Source organism: Acomys minous (genome assembly GCF_964271855.1).
Source record: "Acomys minous genome assembly, chromosome: 20".
Lineage (NCBI taxonomy): Eukaryota > Metazoa > Chordata > Mammalia > Rodentia > Muridae > Acomys > Acomys minous.
The window spans coordinates 6,683,535-6,700,172 of NC_140502.1; positions in this window are offsets into that span (position 1 = coordinate 6,683,535).

Sequence of the window (16,638 nt, forward strand, 5' to 3'; positions counted from 1 at the left end):
CAGAGCCTCTCAGAGGACAACACAGTTAGGCTTCTGTCTACAAGCACAGCAGAATATCATTAATAATGTCAGGGGTTGGCTCTGTCCAGGGACTGATTCTTGGCTTGTGCCAGGTAGTCTGACTGGTAAATGAAATCTAACTGACATTTATAAAGTTGGTACAAAACCACCAAATATTTGGCTGCAGACCATGATCTGTCTCTTCTTAGGATGATGCTCACTGTTTCCACTAATGATGTTGCATAGCAGTCTGATGGCTACTGGAGTTCTATGTTTTCCATATTATCTTGCTCTGATCTACTTATTTCACAATTTATAACTCTTGGGGCATCGTGCTGAGTTCAAATGTTCTTTTCTTCTTTAGAATAAAAACATTGAAACTCAAATCAAACTTTATAATCTCTGGGTGAATGACCTTGATGCCAGTGGAATGGTGATTAAAAATTTGAGGAAGTTTGTGGGAGTGTGAACTCATGTTTGCACATGGAGGTAAACCAATTTTCTTCCTTACAGGGGGAAAGTAAGGGAATATTGACGTTATCCAAGGAAGTTGAATATTTAAACTTAGAAGAGTGATGGTTTGACAAACATAAAGAATAGTAAAGAAGATGGGTTTGTGTCTTAGCCTTAGGCAGTTAATAACATACCTAGCTCATTAATCAGGCCTGATTCATTGCTCAGCCCTGAAAAATTATGTTATCAACGCTATGTTACAATAGCTCCAAAGAATATGATGTCCTCTTCTGGGTTACATGTTTACCTGAGCTCATCTGTGTACAAAACAAGACATGAAAATTCACACACAGCTGGGCATGGTGGCACACACCTTTAATCTCTGTCTTTGAGAGGCGAAGGTAAGTGGATCTCTGAGAGTTCGAGGCCATCCTGGTCTACAAATTGAGTCCAGGACAGCCAAAGTTACACAGAGAAAACCTATCTCAAAAAACAAAACAAAACAAAACAAAAATGAAAACAACACACAAAGAAAAACAAACCAACATGTACACACACAGTGACATATATAACTGGAGACACACAGTCTTTAAAATATTGTAGGATAATATTTTAAAGAGTGTGTATAAGCAAGCTGCTTTTCAGGAAGATCCAAATGGTGATCCCGAGCACTGCAGGATGGAAACTGTGAACCTGGCTTGGAACTACAGACCACAAGTCCTGAAGAGTCTTAAGTGAAATGGGTCCACAACGTGCAGAGTACAAGTGGGTCTGACCTGTGGTCTTCCAACTGGCCCACAGAGGGCAAGAGGTCAGTCCCAAAATTCTGGACGTGTACCCGCTCTGATGATCTGCAAGTGTGCTCTACAGTATGGACTTGGTATCTGGGACTGAACTGTGTGTGGTAATGCACTGGACTCCAGAGTTGCTTCCCTAAAGAAATCTTAGGAAACTGACCTCACACCCACCCATGAGTCCACAGAAAGCCCCAGGTGCTGGCAACCATACCAGCACAAACTTTAATGCCCAAAACAGCCGAATGTGCTTGCCTCACCTGTGTTTCCCCCTACCTCTCTGACTGATGTGTTGGTCACAGAGCAATAGCATCAGAGCCAGTGGGCCCAGTGGGATGTAAGAGCATGGATCTGATCTCATATCTCCCCACCAGTCCACAGTCTACGAATTGTAGTATGGTTATCATGAACTATATGGTTAATTCTGCTTATGACTATATACCATGTCTGTCTTTCTGGGTCTAGCTTACTTCCTACTGAATGACCTTTTCTTGTCCCACCCATTTGAATCTCAGAGTTGGCAGACTTAGGCAATCTCAGGATCACTCTGCCTTCTGTTCCAGAGGTGAAAGGCATTGGGGACTACCAGGAGTACTGAGGAATGTCCTTGATCATTGCATGCCAGTCCCCAATCCCCAGCTCTATCTGCAATTACTGAGAAACCAGTCATTGGGGTCTATCAGCAGTGATGAGGACTGCCCTGTATCCTCTCTGTATGGTTACATTGGCCCCGCTCGCTCTGTCAAAGCTCCAGAGGCTGCATTCATAGGAGATTGCCAGCAACTGTGAGATCTACCTCTCAACTTCCATGCACTGTCTTCAGGGTCCCAGGTCTGCCTGCAATCCCAGAGGTGGCAGCTATCAGGGACTTCCTTGACAGTATCCAACAGGGACTAACTACCAGCAGCACATCATGTCAATTCCCAGGGCCCAACTCTACGTAAAATTGCAGAGACATCAGCCACCAAGGACTACCAGGGATCTTCAAGTGTGCCTCCACCAGGGAAAACTAGACGGCTAATGAATAGCGTAGGAACACACTCCATAAAACCCAGGAAAATACAGATTCATCAGAACCCAGATATTCTACTAAAACACGGCTTGATCATGTAAGACATGTGAACCCTTGCAAAACAACCTTAAAACTTCAAATCTCTAAAAGTAATAGAAGAAGATATCAGAAGATGGAAAGATGGCCCTTGTGCATGGATGAGAAGAATCAACATAGTAAAACTGGCCACATTACCAAAAGAAATCAACAGATTCAATGCAATTCCCATCAAAACAGCTACAGAATATTTTACAGACCTTGAAAGATCAATTCTCAAATTCATATGGAAAAACAGAAAACCAAGAATAGCTAAAACAATCATTTGCAATAAAATATCTTGTGAAGGAATCTCTACCCCAGATCTCAAGCTGTGCTATACAACAACAATAATAAAAACACCATGGTACTGGAATAGAAACATGCTGGTTCATCAATGGAATCAAATCAAAGACCCTGAAATAAATCCTCACACCTATGGACAATTGAGTTTTTATAGAGAAGCAAAACCCATAGCATGGAAAATACATGGTGCTGCTCTAACTGCATGTCTACACATTAAAAAATGCAAAAAGGTCCATATTTATCATCCTGTACAAAACTAAAGTCCCAGTGTATTAAAAACCACAACATTAAAAACAGATACACTAAATCTGTCAGAAGAAAAATTGAGAAAGTGCTTTAATCTATTGTCACAGTGTAAAAATTCCTGTTGATGCCATAAACAGGTCACAATTTAAAAATGGGACATCATGAATCTGTAAATCTTCTGTAAGGCAAAGGGCATTGTCAACAGAACAAAACAAGAGCCTACATCCTAGGAAAAGTTCCCCACAAATCCTACACCTGACAAATAATATCCAAGATTTGCAAAGAACTCAACATATTCAACGCCACCAATAAATGCAAGATAATTAAGAAATGAAGCTAAGATCTAAAAAGAGAATTCTCAACAGAGAAATATTAAATGGCTGAGAAACACAGAAATGCTCATCTCCTTACTCATCAGAGATATACAAATCAAAATGGCTCTGAGATTTCATCTTATACTCATCAGAATGGCTAAGTTCAAAAATTCAAGTGACAGTACACGGTGCTAAAGATGTGTAGAAAGATGAAGAACAATCTTCCACTGCATGTGGGAGTGTAAACTTGTGCATCCACTCCATTGATTTAGAAATCAATCTGGCACTTTCTCAGAAAATTAGGAGTAATGATAACTCAAGACCCACCTAAGACACTTCTTGGCAAATATCCAAAGATGGTCCACCACACAACAAGGAAATTTGCTCAACTATGTTGATGACAGCCTTAATCATAATAGCCAGAATCTTGAAACTCCCTAGATATCTTTCATTCAAAAAAGGGAAAAAGAAACTGTGGTACATTTATAAAATGGAATAGTACTCAGTTTTTAAAAAAGAAAGGAAATCCTCAAATTTGCAAGCAAGTGGCTGGAACTACAAATTATCATCTTGAGTGAGGTAATCCAGACTCAGAAGATATGCATGGTGTATATTCACTTATAAATGGATATTAGTCCAATATGGGTATCCTCTGTGAGTGCTCATACACAGATGATTGGTACAGATGCTGGGACTCTCTACTGAACTCCAGGTGAGAGTGGCATGGAAGAATGTAGAGATAGAGGATCCAGAGAGTCTAGGACCCCACAAGAAGACTGTCAAGGCTTGCAGATCAGGGAGTAGGATGCTGCAGAAACTGCTGTACCAACCATGGTCAATGCATGTAGAAAATCTAGTCCATCTTTTCAGATATAGCCAATGGACAGCTCATTCTCCATGGTTGTGGCGAGAGTGGGAACTGCCTCTGACATGAACTCTGGTGCCCCCATTTTGAGCACTTCCCCTTCTTGGGGAGGCCTGGTGCCACTCAGAAGAAGGGCAAGCAGGTTATCTTGATGAGACCTGATAGGCTATGATCTTAGGGTGTGTGAAGGAGGTATCCTTACGTCACAGGTCTAGGGGAATGGAAGAGGGTAAAAGCGGGGTGGTGAGCAGGAAGGTACAAGTGAAGACACAACATTCGGGATATAATCTAAATAAATTATAAACAAATAACAATGACAAATAGGTCAATGAGAGGAAGGAAATTATTAGTGTGAGTTGAAACTGAGGGTTCCAGTGTGGTAAGCAGAATACAGCTACTTTATTTAGCAAATGTAGGAGTCAGTTTTTCTCCATTAATCCTCTTATGGAACATTTTGTGTTTTCATAAGTTAGCACTGAACATAGACACTTGTCTGCTGTGTTTATTTCAGCATTATTCAGAATAAACAATATATGTAATCAAATTTAATGGCTCACAACAGATGATAAGTGAATAAAAAATAACATCCAACATTTTGTGATTTTGCCTTCATATCATATTAATTTGTTATTTGTAATACATTTTTAGAATCTTAAAAGTTTCATTAAATGTGTTATCTCTTGGGTTGATCAAAGATGGCAGTACCAATTATTCACTGTATTTGAGAGGCAGAATTGAGCCTAGAGATAAGATGTGAGCTAGAGACCACAAGACCTGGAGAACCCCAGATGAGAGATGTGGACCTGGTGCAGAGCACAGGTTGGTCTGGCCTCAGGCCAACCAACTGGTCTCAGGAGGATGGGTGCTCAGTCTCCAGAGACTGGCTGCATATGAGGTTTTCAGCTGTAGCTGTGCTCTATATCATGGACTGTGTATCTAGGACTGAACTGTGGGTGATGAAACACCAGCTTTTAGATCTGATGGCCAAAGGGAGAACCCAGTCGAATGTGTGAATCAGACCCGGGACAACACACATGCAGTCCTGTGTCTTTAAAGCCCTGCAAAGACACGTGGGTGGTACATACACTTGCTCTGGCTGAACTGTGGGTTACACTCTAACCTTAGTATCAGCTTGCCCAGAAGGGAGCACAGTGTGTATATGTGATAGCTCTGACTTTAAATCACACTGCCAGTTCAAAGAGGATCCCAGGGCCCACACAGGGGCCCTGATGGATACAGCAGATTCTTGGCTAGGTCTCATGACAGGAGTAAGAATGGGCAGGAAGAAGTTCAGGCCAGTGGACAGCTTCCACACTCTCTGGCAGATTGAACCTAGGTCCCATGGCCAGGGCTGGAGCAAGAAGAGGCAGGCCCAAGGAAGAATGGGCAAAAGCCTAAGACAGCTAGCAGCTCTGCATTCTGTGGCATACTAATCCAAGGTCCTAGGTCCCCTGTGGCCAAGTACAAGATCACCAAACCCAGCCAAAAGCAGATATTACCTTCATTATCTCAGACTGAACCTTGGGCAGCAAAGCACCATCATCAGCCTTTGTTGGCCGAGTGGGGATCCCAATGTGCGAGGCAAATTCTCTTGGAGCTGAAACCAAGTCACTGAAGGATACCATGATCCCCACAGGTGAGGGTTCTAGCCCTATAGACATTCACCAAAGAACTACTCTCAATGACCAGTGAAGGACACCAAAACTACATCTTAACATCAGAAACAGCAAGACAGCTAAAGACCAGCATAAAAACACAAACAACAAAACCAAAAACAATATGACATCTCCAGAACACAATTATCCCAAATAATACAACCCTGGGACTTTAAACAGAACTGAAACAGAAGAAATGATGTCAAATCCTAAGTAACGAAGATGATAATGGAGGAAACAAACAAAATCCCTAAAGAAATAGAGGAAGATGCAGACAAAAAGATTGTGGACCTTAGAGAGGCCAGGATAGAAGCCTATAAAGGGGAATGAACAAATCACTAGAAGAAATTCAGGAAAATGTGAACCATCAGATGATGACAATAAAAAAAACAGTTCAAGACCTGAAAATGAAAATGGAAAAAATGATAAAAGCACAGACAGAAGAAAGCTGGGAATAAAAGAAATTATAGAAGAAAACAGGAAATGCAGAGGTAAGCTTCCATAACTAAATTCAAGAGATGGAGTAAAGAATCTTAGGTGCAGAAGTTACAATAGAAGAATTGGATGCAACCATCAAAGAAAATATTATGTCCCAAAAATTCCAGACTGAAACCATCCAAAAATTCAAGGACACCATGAAATGATGAAATCTAAGGATATAGGAATTGAGGAAAAAAGAAGAATCTCTGCTTCAAGGCCAGAAAATAACTTCAGCAAATTCATAGAAGAAAATATTCTCATCTTAAAGAAAGAGATGCATATAAACATAAAAGAGTCCTACAGAGCACCAAATAGAATAGACCAAAAAATATATTAATCCCATCACTTAATAATCAAAACACAAATGTATAGAACAACGAAAAATTTTCTTGGCAGCAAAAGAAAAAGTCCAAATGGCAAACCTATCAGATTACACCAGACTTTTCAGCTGAGACCATAAAAGCCAGAAGACCCTGTGCAGAGGTCCTACAAACCCTATAAGACCACAGATGCCAGGCCAGAGTACTATACCCAGTGAAACTTTCAATAACTCTTGGTGGAGAAAACAAGATATTCCATGGCAAAAAGAAATTCAAACAGTACCGATTCACAAATCTGGCTCTACAGAAGTTACTAGAAGGAATACTCCAACACAAAATGAGAAACTACAACCAAGATAACACAGGAAATAGATAACTTCACTGTAGCAAAACAACCACACAAACACTCTACCACAACCAACATCCAAATCACGGGACTTAACAGTCACTGGTCATTCACATCTCTCAACATCAATAGTCTCAATTCTCCAAGGAAAAGACATGGACTAACAGAATGGAAGCATAAACAAGACGCAGTATTCTTTTGCATTCAAGAAACACATCTCACCCACACTGAACAACATTACCTCAGGGTCAAAGGCTGGAAAAAGGTATTCTAGGCCAACAGACACAAGAAGCAAGCTGGTGTAGCCATTTTAATATACAATAAAATAGACTTTCAATTGAAATTAATCAAAAGAGATAAGGAAGGAAATTTTATACTCATTAAGGAAAAATTTAACCATGATGACATCACAGTTCTGAGCATCTATACACACAGTGCAAAGGCATCCGCATTTGATGTTTTTTCTTTCTTCTTTTTTGTCCCACCATTGTAAGAAATATTAACAATGCTGAACTCACACATTGATCTGAACACATTAGTAGTGGTAAACTTCAATACCACACTTTCACCAAAAGATAGGTCAATGAAACAGAAACTAAACTGAAAAATATTAAGGCTAACCAATGTCTTGAATCAAATCGACCCAATAGATATCTAAAGAATTTTCACCCAAACAAAAAAATTATATCTTCCTCTCAGCATGTCACAGAACCTTCTCCAAAATTGACCATATTGTAGATCACAAAGTTAGCCTCAACAGATACAGGAAGATTGAAATAATACCTTGTAATTTATGCAATCACTGTGGTCTAAAGCTGGACTTCAATAACAACATAAATAACAAAAAGTCTACACACACGGAAACTGAAAAAACTCTCTACACAACAACTGGATCAGTGAAAAAATAAAGAAAGAAATTAAGGACTTTTAAAAATTCAATAAAAATGAAGCTACAACGTATCCAAATTTGTAGGATGCATTGAAAGCAGTGCTAAAAGGAAAATTCATAACACTAAGAGACTTCATAAAGAGACTGGAAACATTTCATATAGGCAACTTAAAGATATATCTAGAAGCCCTATGAAAAAAGAAGCAGAAACACCCAAGAGGAGTAGATGGCTGGAAATAATCAAACTCATGGCTGAAGTCAATAAATTTCAAACAGACAGAACAATTCAAGAATCAACCTATGTAGGAGCTGGTTCTTTGAGTACATCAACAGGATTAATGACCTGTTTGACAAACTAATTAGAGCAGAGACACAATATCCAAATCAACAAAATCAGAAATGAAAAGGGAAATAATGTAAGAAACACTGAGGAAATACAAAGAGTCATTAGGTCCTACTTCAAAAGCTTGTAGTCCACCAAATTTGAAAAACTGAGGGAAATGGGCATTTTCCTGATGGAAACCATCAAAGTTTGATTCAGTATAAGATAAACAAATTAAATAGTCCTATTTCTCCTACAGAAAGAGAAACAGTTATCATAAATCTCACAAAACAAACCAACAAACAAACATGCTCAGGGTCAGATGGTTTCAGTGCAGAATTCTATGAGACCTTCAAAGAAGACTTATTACCAATACTCTTCAAATTACGCCACAAAATAGAAATGTATGGAACATTACCAAATTTTTTCTATGATGTCACAGTCATATTAAGACCTGAATCTCAGAAAAACCCAACAGTGAAAAAACATTTCAGACCAACTTTTCTTAAGAACAGTGACATAAAAATACTCAATACAATATTCACAAACCAAATCCAAGAACAAACACATTAAAGATATCACTCACAATGACCCTGTAGGCTCATCCCAGGCATTTAGGGATGATTCAGTATATGGAAATCCATCAATGTTATCCACCACATAAATAAACAAAAAAAAAAAAAACAGGATAATCTCCTTAGATGTCAAGAAAGCATTTCTCAAAATCCAACACCCATTAAAATGTAAAGACTTGGAGTATTAGGGATACAAGGCACATGCATAAACACCATAAAAGATACATACAAAAGGCCAATAGCCAGTGTAAAATAAAATGGTGAGAAACTCAAGGAAATTCCACTAAAATCAGGGTCTAGACAAAGCTGCCCACTCTGTCATCTCTTCAAAATAGTACTTGATGTTTTAGTAGAGCAATAAGACAACAAAAGCAGGTCAAGGGTATCTACATTGGACAGGAGGAAGGCAAATTATCACTGTTTGCAGATGATATGATAGTGTACATAAGTGACCTCTAAAATTCCATCAGAGAACTCCTCCACCTAATAAACACCTTCAGCAAAGTGGTTGGATACAAAATTATCTCAAGGATGGGGAGAATAAACATAGTAAACATGACCATCGTACCAAAAGCAATTTACAGATTCAGTGCAATCCCTATCAAAATACCTACACAAAGTTTAAAGACATTGAAAGAACAATTCTCAAATTCATATAAAGAAAACCCAGAATAGCTTAAAGAATTCTGTACAGTAAAATGATCCTCCAGAGGAAATCTGTATACCCGATCTCAAGCTGTACTATATAGCAACAGTAATTAAAACAGTATAGTGTTGGGATAACTATAGGCCAGTTGATCAATAGAATAGAATCAAAGACCCAGAAATGAATCCACACACATATTGTCACTTGCTTTTTGACAAAGAAGTGAAATCTAGTCAATGAAAAAAGGATAGTATCTTCAACAAATGGAGCTGGTCTAACTGGATGTCTACATGAAGAAATATGCAATTAGACTCATATTTATAATCATGTACAATACTCAAGTCCAGATGGAACAAAGACCTCAACATAAAACCTGATACACTAAATAGTTTAGAAGAAAATTGGTGAACAGCCTTGAACCCTTTGGCACAGGCGACAACTTCCTGAACAGAGACCCTATAGCTCAGGACTTAAGGTCTACAATTAATAAATGGGACCTTGTGAAGTTGAGAAGCTTCTGTAAGACAGAAGACGCTGTCAATAGAAAAAAGCAAGAGCCTACAGATTGGGAAAAATTCTTCACCTACTCTACATTTGACAAAGGTCTAATATCCAAAATATATAAAGGCCTCAAGAAACTAAACACCACCAAACCAAATAATTCAGTCCAGTCATGGGGTACAGAGCTAAACAGAAATCTCAACAGATGAATATATAATTCCTAAGAAACACTTAAAGAAATGCTCAGTGTCTTTAGTCATCAGAGAAATGAAACTCAAAGTGACTCTGAGATTCCATGTTACATCTATCAGAATGGCTAAGATCAAAAACTCAGGTGACAGCACATGTTGCTGAGCATGAGGAGAAAAAAGAATATTCCTTCATTGCTTGTGGGAGTGCAAACTTGTACACCCTCTTTGAAAATCCATCTGACCAATCTGACACTTTCTCATAAAACTGGGAATAAGGCTGCCTCAAGACTTAGCTATTCCACTCCTCAGAACACACCCAAAATATACTCCACCACACAAGAATATTTGCTTAACCTTGTTTGTAGAAGTCTTCTTCATAATACCATATTCTGGAAAACCTTGATGTCCCTCAGTCGAAAAATGGATGAAGAGACTGTGGTACATTTACACTGTGGAATACTACTGAGGTATTAAAAACTAGGAAATCTAGAAATTGGCAGGCAATGGATGGAACTTGAAATGATGGTCCTGAGTGAGTTAATCCAGACTCAGAAAGATACACATGGTATATATTCACTCAAATCTGGACACTAGCCGCACAGGGATGTCCTCTGAGAGTCTCCATTCAGCAGGAGATTGGGACAGATGCTGAGAATTTCTATTTTGACCCCAAGTGATAGGGGCCTCGGAGAATAGGGAAATATTAGGACACAAAGGGTCTAGAAAACCTACAAGAAGACCATCAAGGATGGGAGATTGAGACCTAGTGGGGTCTTCTCAAACTGCTGTATCAAGCAAAGAGAATGCAGGTGATAAACATAGGCTCCCTATTCAGATGTAGTCAAGGGACAGCACATTCTCCCTAGTTGGGTGGAGAGTGGGAGTGACTCTAACATGAACTCTGGTGCCCCATGTTTGAGCACTTCTCCTTGGTGGGGAGGCCTTGTGGCACACAGAGGAAAGGTAAGTAGGCTATCCAGATGAGACCTGATAGGCCATATCCATATGTTAGGTGAGGAAGTTCCCTTCTGTCCCATGCCTAGTGGGAGAGAACATGGTGAAAAGAGTGAGGGAGGAAGGAATGGGGAGATCCAAGTGAGGGAATAATAACTGAGATGTAATCTGAATGAATTACTTAAATAAAATTAAATATACATTATCTCTTATATTTTAAATATATACAATGGTATTTTTAACTAAATGATAAAACAGACAGATACTTAATTTAGCTTGTATATACTTCATAAATGACTGAAACCACAGAGCAAAGATGAAACTAAATAAATTCAATTACTCGGTCCATACTTCTCTTAGACCTATTTGAATTCAGAGGCAAAGCACATGGTGGCCTATACGTAAATAATAGATTTGACCTGAACCTGGAAAAATAATGATATAATTAGCAGGAATTTCGAATGGAACAGAAGGTCATTATGATAAGCTAAACATGCAGACTTAGGAAATTCTGAATTTTCATAGACTCTAGTTTCACAGAATATGTCTTGTATCTATGTGCGCAGGAGTGATTGTTGGTGTGTGTGTGTGTGTGTGTGTGTGTGTGTGTGTGACACAGACACATGTTTTTACACAAAAAACTAAGTTGGGCATTATTTGAGAAGTGCAAAGGCCTACAGGAATTAGGGATGGAGTGTCTTGTGAAGGTAGTGGGAAGAAAATATCAGTATATGCTTATACTGGCAGTGCAGATTCTACACTGCAATGAAGAATAGATTACTCTGAAATTTGTATAGGAAGAGTTTACACATTAAAATTATATTTATTTCCCAATTATTTGCTCCTAAGATATTCAGCACAAGAATTCCTTACAGATATTACTTGAATAGAAATGAGTGTAAAACAATACTGAAAAGCCAAGATGAAGTACAAGAAATGGGCTATCACATTTTATTGATCTGTGGGAACTGAGGCTCTAGGATGGAGATCATATGTTAGAACTCAAATATTTAACATAGTTTATTACTAATAATGTAAGTGTTGGTTGAGGGATAAGTCACATTTAATATTTGAAATGATACACAAAGGTAATAAATTTCTTTGGATATTGTTGAAGTTTTAAAAATCAACATTTAGTGTACAGGAGCTGCTATTTTGTGAGGAGTTGGATGGTTTTTGGTACAACAGGACTCAAGAAATTTCTGGATTTCACCTGATTATTGATTCTCTAAACCTGCTAACATAGGCTTTGGGTAGATATTCTTTATTTGTCACTGGTGTGACATATTTCACAGTGTGTATGCTCTGAGGTTCTCAGATAGCCCAGACAAGTGGCCACCTCTGTATCATAGCGACTTGGTGATACAATGCTCACCATGTGATCGTGAGCCATTTTATATGCCCAATCTGAATCAATAATTTATATTTCACTGTGCATTATCTAAAAATATCTGCTGACATAGTTTCTATTGGTGTACACATAAAGAGATATATAAGATAGTATTGAAACAAAACATTCACTAACAGCCTCTGCTCAGGGATTTTAATATCCACAAACCTGAATGATGTCATGGAACCAGAGACAGAACTATTATCAAATATATTTATCAACTCATGTTTACCACATGGACTGTGGACCTCAGATGGCAAGTCCCAGAGAAGATTCCTCCAGGAATGAGGAAGGGCCTAAGGGAAAAAAGGAATCATGAATGTGCAAGTAAACTTTCCATTGCCCAGAAAAATAAAAGAGGATATGAACACATGGGTGCCCATTTGTTAGGCTGATATGCAACACTTCAGAATCCACAACAGCGAGGCTTATAGTAGGGCAAAGATGTTCACTTTGATTTTGTTCTCATTGCTTCTGAACACTCCACTTCTCATGATGAGTTTCACTCCTTCCATGTGCTTTTGGAGAATGAAGAATGAAGAAAAGGACAGAGAGTTAAGGGAAGCGTGTATTTTCTTCCTTTATACAGTGCAATGGTCTGTGGAGAAAGACTATTTTAGCAACATTCCGGATATGCTGTAAGTACTTTTTAAGTTTTCTTATAGATTTCATCACAAGTATTTGTGCAGAGGTCTGAAGATGAGAAACAGAACAATGTTTTGAATGTTGTCTTTTTCTTCCAATGTGCACAAAAAGAAACAACACCAAATTCTTTTATAAACTCAATGCTATTTTATGAATTTAAATTGGTCAATAAACTATTATGGTTCTTCCAGTTAGCCTCCTGATTTCAAGGTCAGAAGTTGAGTGGACAAACAATCTCTACTACGATCATAAAATTTAGCCCTCTTTTTGACAGTTTCCATGGCACAGTATCCAGAACGTTAGTATCAAATGATACCTCATGCTATTTCAATATGTTTCATCCTGAGAAGTTAAAATTAAATGGCCATAGAGTGTGTTTCTGTCATTGTGTAACTATCAGTTCCTGTGTGGGGGCCGTCATATTTGGAGTACACTTAGGTACAGAAAGCTTTCACATAGATGTTCATTTACGCTCTAAAATTATCTGGATGTGGTCACTCTATATGACTTTTGGTTTTTTTTTTGTTTGTTTGATTGTTTTCCTTTTTTTAAATTAATTTATTCTTGTTACATCTCAATGGTAATCCCATCCCTTGTATCCTCCCATTCTTCCCTCCCTCCCATTTTCCCCTTATTCTCCTCACCTATGGCTGTCCAGAGGGGGACTACCTCCCCCTGTATATGCTCATAGGGTATCAAGTCTCTTCTCGGTAACCTGCTGTCCTTCCTCTGAGTGCCACCAGGTCTCTCCCTCCAGGGGACATGATCAAAGGTGAGGCACCGGAATATGTGAGAAAGTCATATCCTACTCTCCACTCTACTGTGCAGAATGTTCTGACGATTGGCTAGACCTGGGTAGGGGTTTAAAGTTTACTGCCTGTATTGTCCTTGGCTGGTGCCTTAGTTTGAGTGGGACCTCTGGGCCCAAATCTGCCTATCATAATGTTCTACTTGTAGATTTCTAGGACCCTCTGGATTCTTATACTTTGCCATTCTCCCATGGTTCTCTCATCTAGAGTCCCAATAGGATGTCCTCCCCTTTGTCTCAGTTTCCTGGTAAGTGAAAACTTTCGAGGGACATGCCCCTTCGGCTAATATGCAGATATAAGTGAATATATACCATTTGAGTCTTTCTGCTTCTGGGTTAACTCACTCATTATGACCATTTCTAGCTCAATCCATTTATCCACAAATTTGGGGAATTCCTTCTTTTTAATAGCTGAATAGTATTCCATAGTGTGTATGTATCACAGTTTTCTTTATCCATTCTTCTACTGATGGACACTTAGGCTGTTTCCATTTTCTGGCTATTATGAATAAGGCTGCTATGAACATGGTTGAGCAAATTTTCTTGTGTGCTGGAGCATCTTCTGGGTATATTCCAAGGAGTGGAATAGCTGGGTCTTGAGGAAGCCCTATTCCCATTTTTCTGAGATAGCACCAGATAGATTTCCAAAGTGGCTGTACCAGTTTGCAATCCCACCAGCAATGAAGGAATGTTCCTCTCTCCCCACATCCTCGCCAGCATGTGGTGTCGCTTGAATTTTTTATCTTAGCCATCCTGATGGGTGTAAGATGGAATCTCAGAGTTGTTTTGATTTGCATTTCCCTGATGATTAAGGAGGTTGAGCATTTCTTGAAGTGTTTCTCAGCCATTTCATATTCCTCTGTTGAACCTGCATCAAAAATGTAAGTAGGATTTCTGTCCAATGTGAACTTTAAATATGTCCTTATATCTCCATCTTAACTTGTATACATATACAACCATAGGCTTTTAAGTATTAGAAAGCCCAGTTCTTCATTTTCTTCACTTTCTATTTAGCAAAAAGAAGGAATGCTTAGATTATAAATTTTATGTTTGAAAATTGAGGCTATCTCTAATTGTGTTTACCACTTTCTTTCCTTGTCATCTGACTGGGTTACATTTGTAGCATATGTAGGTAGTTGACAGTACTTGAGAACATGATTAGAAGAGTTTCCTAGTAGCTCATCTCTTCAATTGTTTAAGAATTATGTACGTTATAACGGGCATATCTGGTCCCAGGCTTTCTGCTCAAACAATGGCACCAACAAAAGACAATACATGCAGTAAACATTGAACCCTTACCTAGTTCTTGCCAGTGGATGGGACATTTTTCACAGATGAGTAATGAGTGGGGACTGACTTTCGCATGAACTCTGGTGCCCCATATTTGACAATTTCCCCATGATGGGAAGGCTCGATGGTACTCAGTGGAAGGATAGTAGGCTACCAAGATTAGGCTTTATACTCCATGATCACAAAATGAGGAGGAGGTCCCCCACAGTCACATTTATAGGAGAGGGGAATAGCATGAAAGTGTGAGGGAGGAATGAAAGGATACAAGGGATGGGATAATAATTGAGATGTAATATGAATGAATGAATGAATAAATAATAGTAAGAATAATAAGCAAAAAAAGAATTATTTGTCTGTCTTTTTAAGTCTAAGTTGTGTATTTTCTGATACTTCTATCACATTTGCCAATTTTGTTTCTCTTACAGTAATTTTAATAAGTATCATTGCATATTTTATCACGTGGTTACTGTATACATTTTGGCTTTATGGATTTCTGATAGTTGTTATGAAGAACATCACTTTATACTACTAGGCTACTCTGACAGGTCAAGTAACTGGTGTTTCTAATGTTTCGCATTCATAAGTTAGTGTTTGAATCACACAAATTCTAGTCTCAAATTCCTATCGTGTTGTACTGAAATTTTCAATGAGAATTTTCTGTGTTGTAATAAAGGGCATTCTAAAAGGTCCTATTTTGTAGACAAACATAACATAAAGGTAAAATTCTAAGTGGAAAATTAATATATTTAAATCTTTGTGAATCATTCAGAATGAAGGAGTATGTCTGATATTTGTTTGTTCAGATGATATGAAATGACTCAGAGGAGACAGGAGAGATTATTCTTCCCAGAAAGAGAAACCAAAAAATCTTATATTCCAACTTAATATTTGCCCTGTTTTATTAAAATTATATCATAAAGATTTCCAGTATGGTTTACTCTTTACTTTCTATTTTACAAACATGTAATATTGGCACAAACAAATCTTACTGCAATTTCTGGATGTTCCTTATTCTCAGTAAGATGCTAGGGTTCTGCTAGTATAACTGGTCAAAATATGTTTTTGCACAAAGAAAGAGTGCTTAGATTGTAAATTTATGTTTGAAAAGACAGAGTATCACTAATAGTGATGACTCCTTGTTCCCTTGTCTGTTGACTCCGTTACGTTTGTGGCATATATAGTTGATAGTGCTTGAGAACAGAAATAGAGAAGTTTCCTAGTAGCTCATCTGTGCAGTTCCTTAAAAATATGTGATTTCTTTTTATATCTAAGCTCTTTATTCCCCTACACTTTAATCACAGTTACTACTTACATTTCTCTTTCAGTAATTTTACTAAGTCTGATTGCATAATTTACCATGTGGATACTCTACACATTTTTACTATGTGGATTTCTGACTGTTGTTTCCAAGCACAAAAAGCACTTTCGACTATAGGCCCCTCTGGTAGCTCAAGTAATTGATGCTGTTTATGTATAGTATGCAAGAGTTAGAGTTTGTATCACACAAGTTCAAGTATCAACTTTCTAATGAGTTTTACTGAAATTTCCAATGGCATTTTTT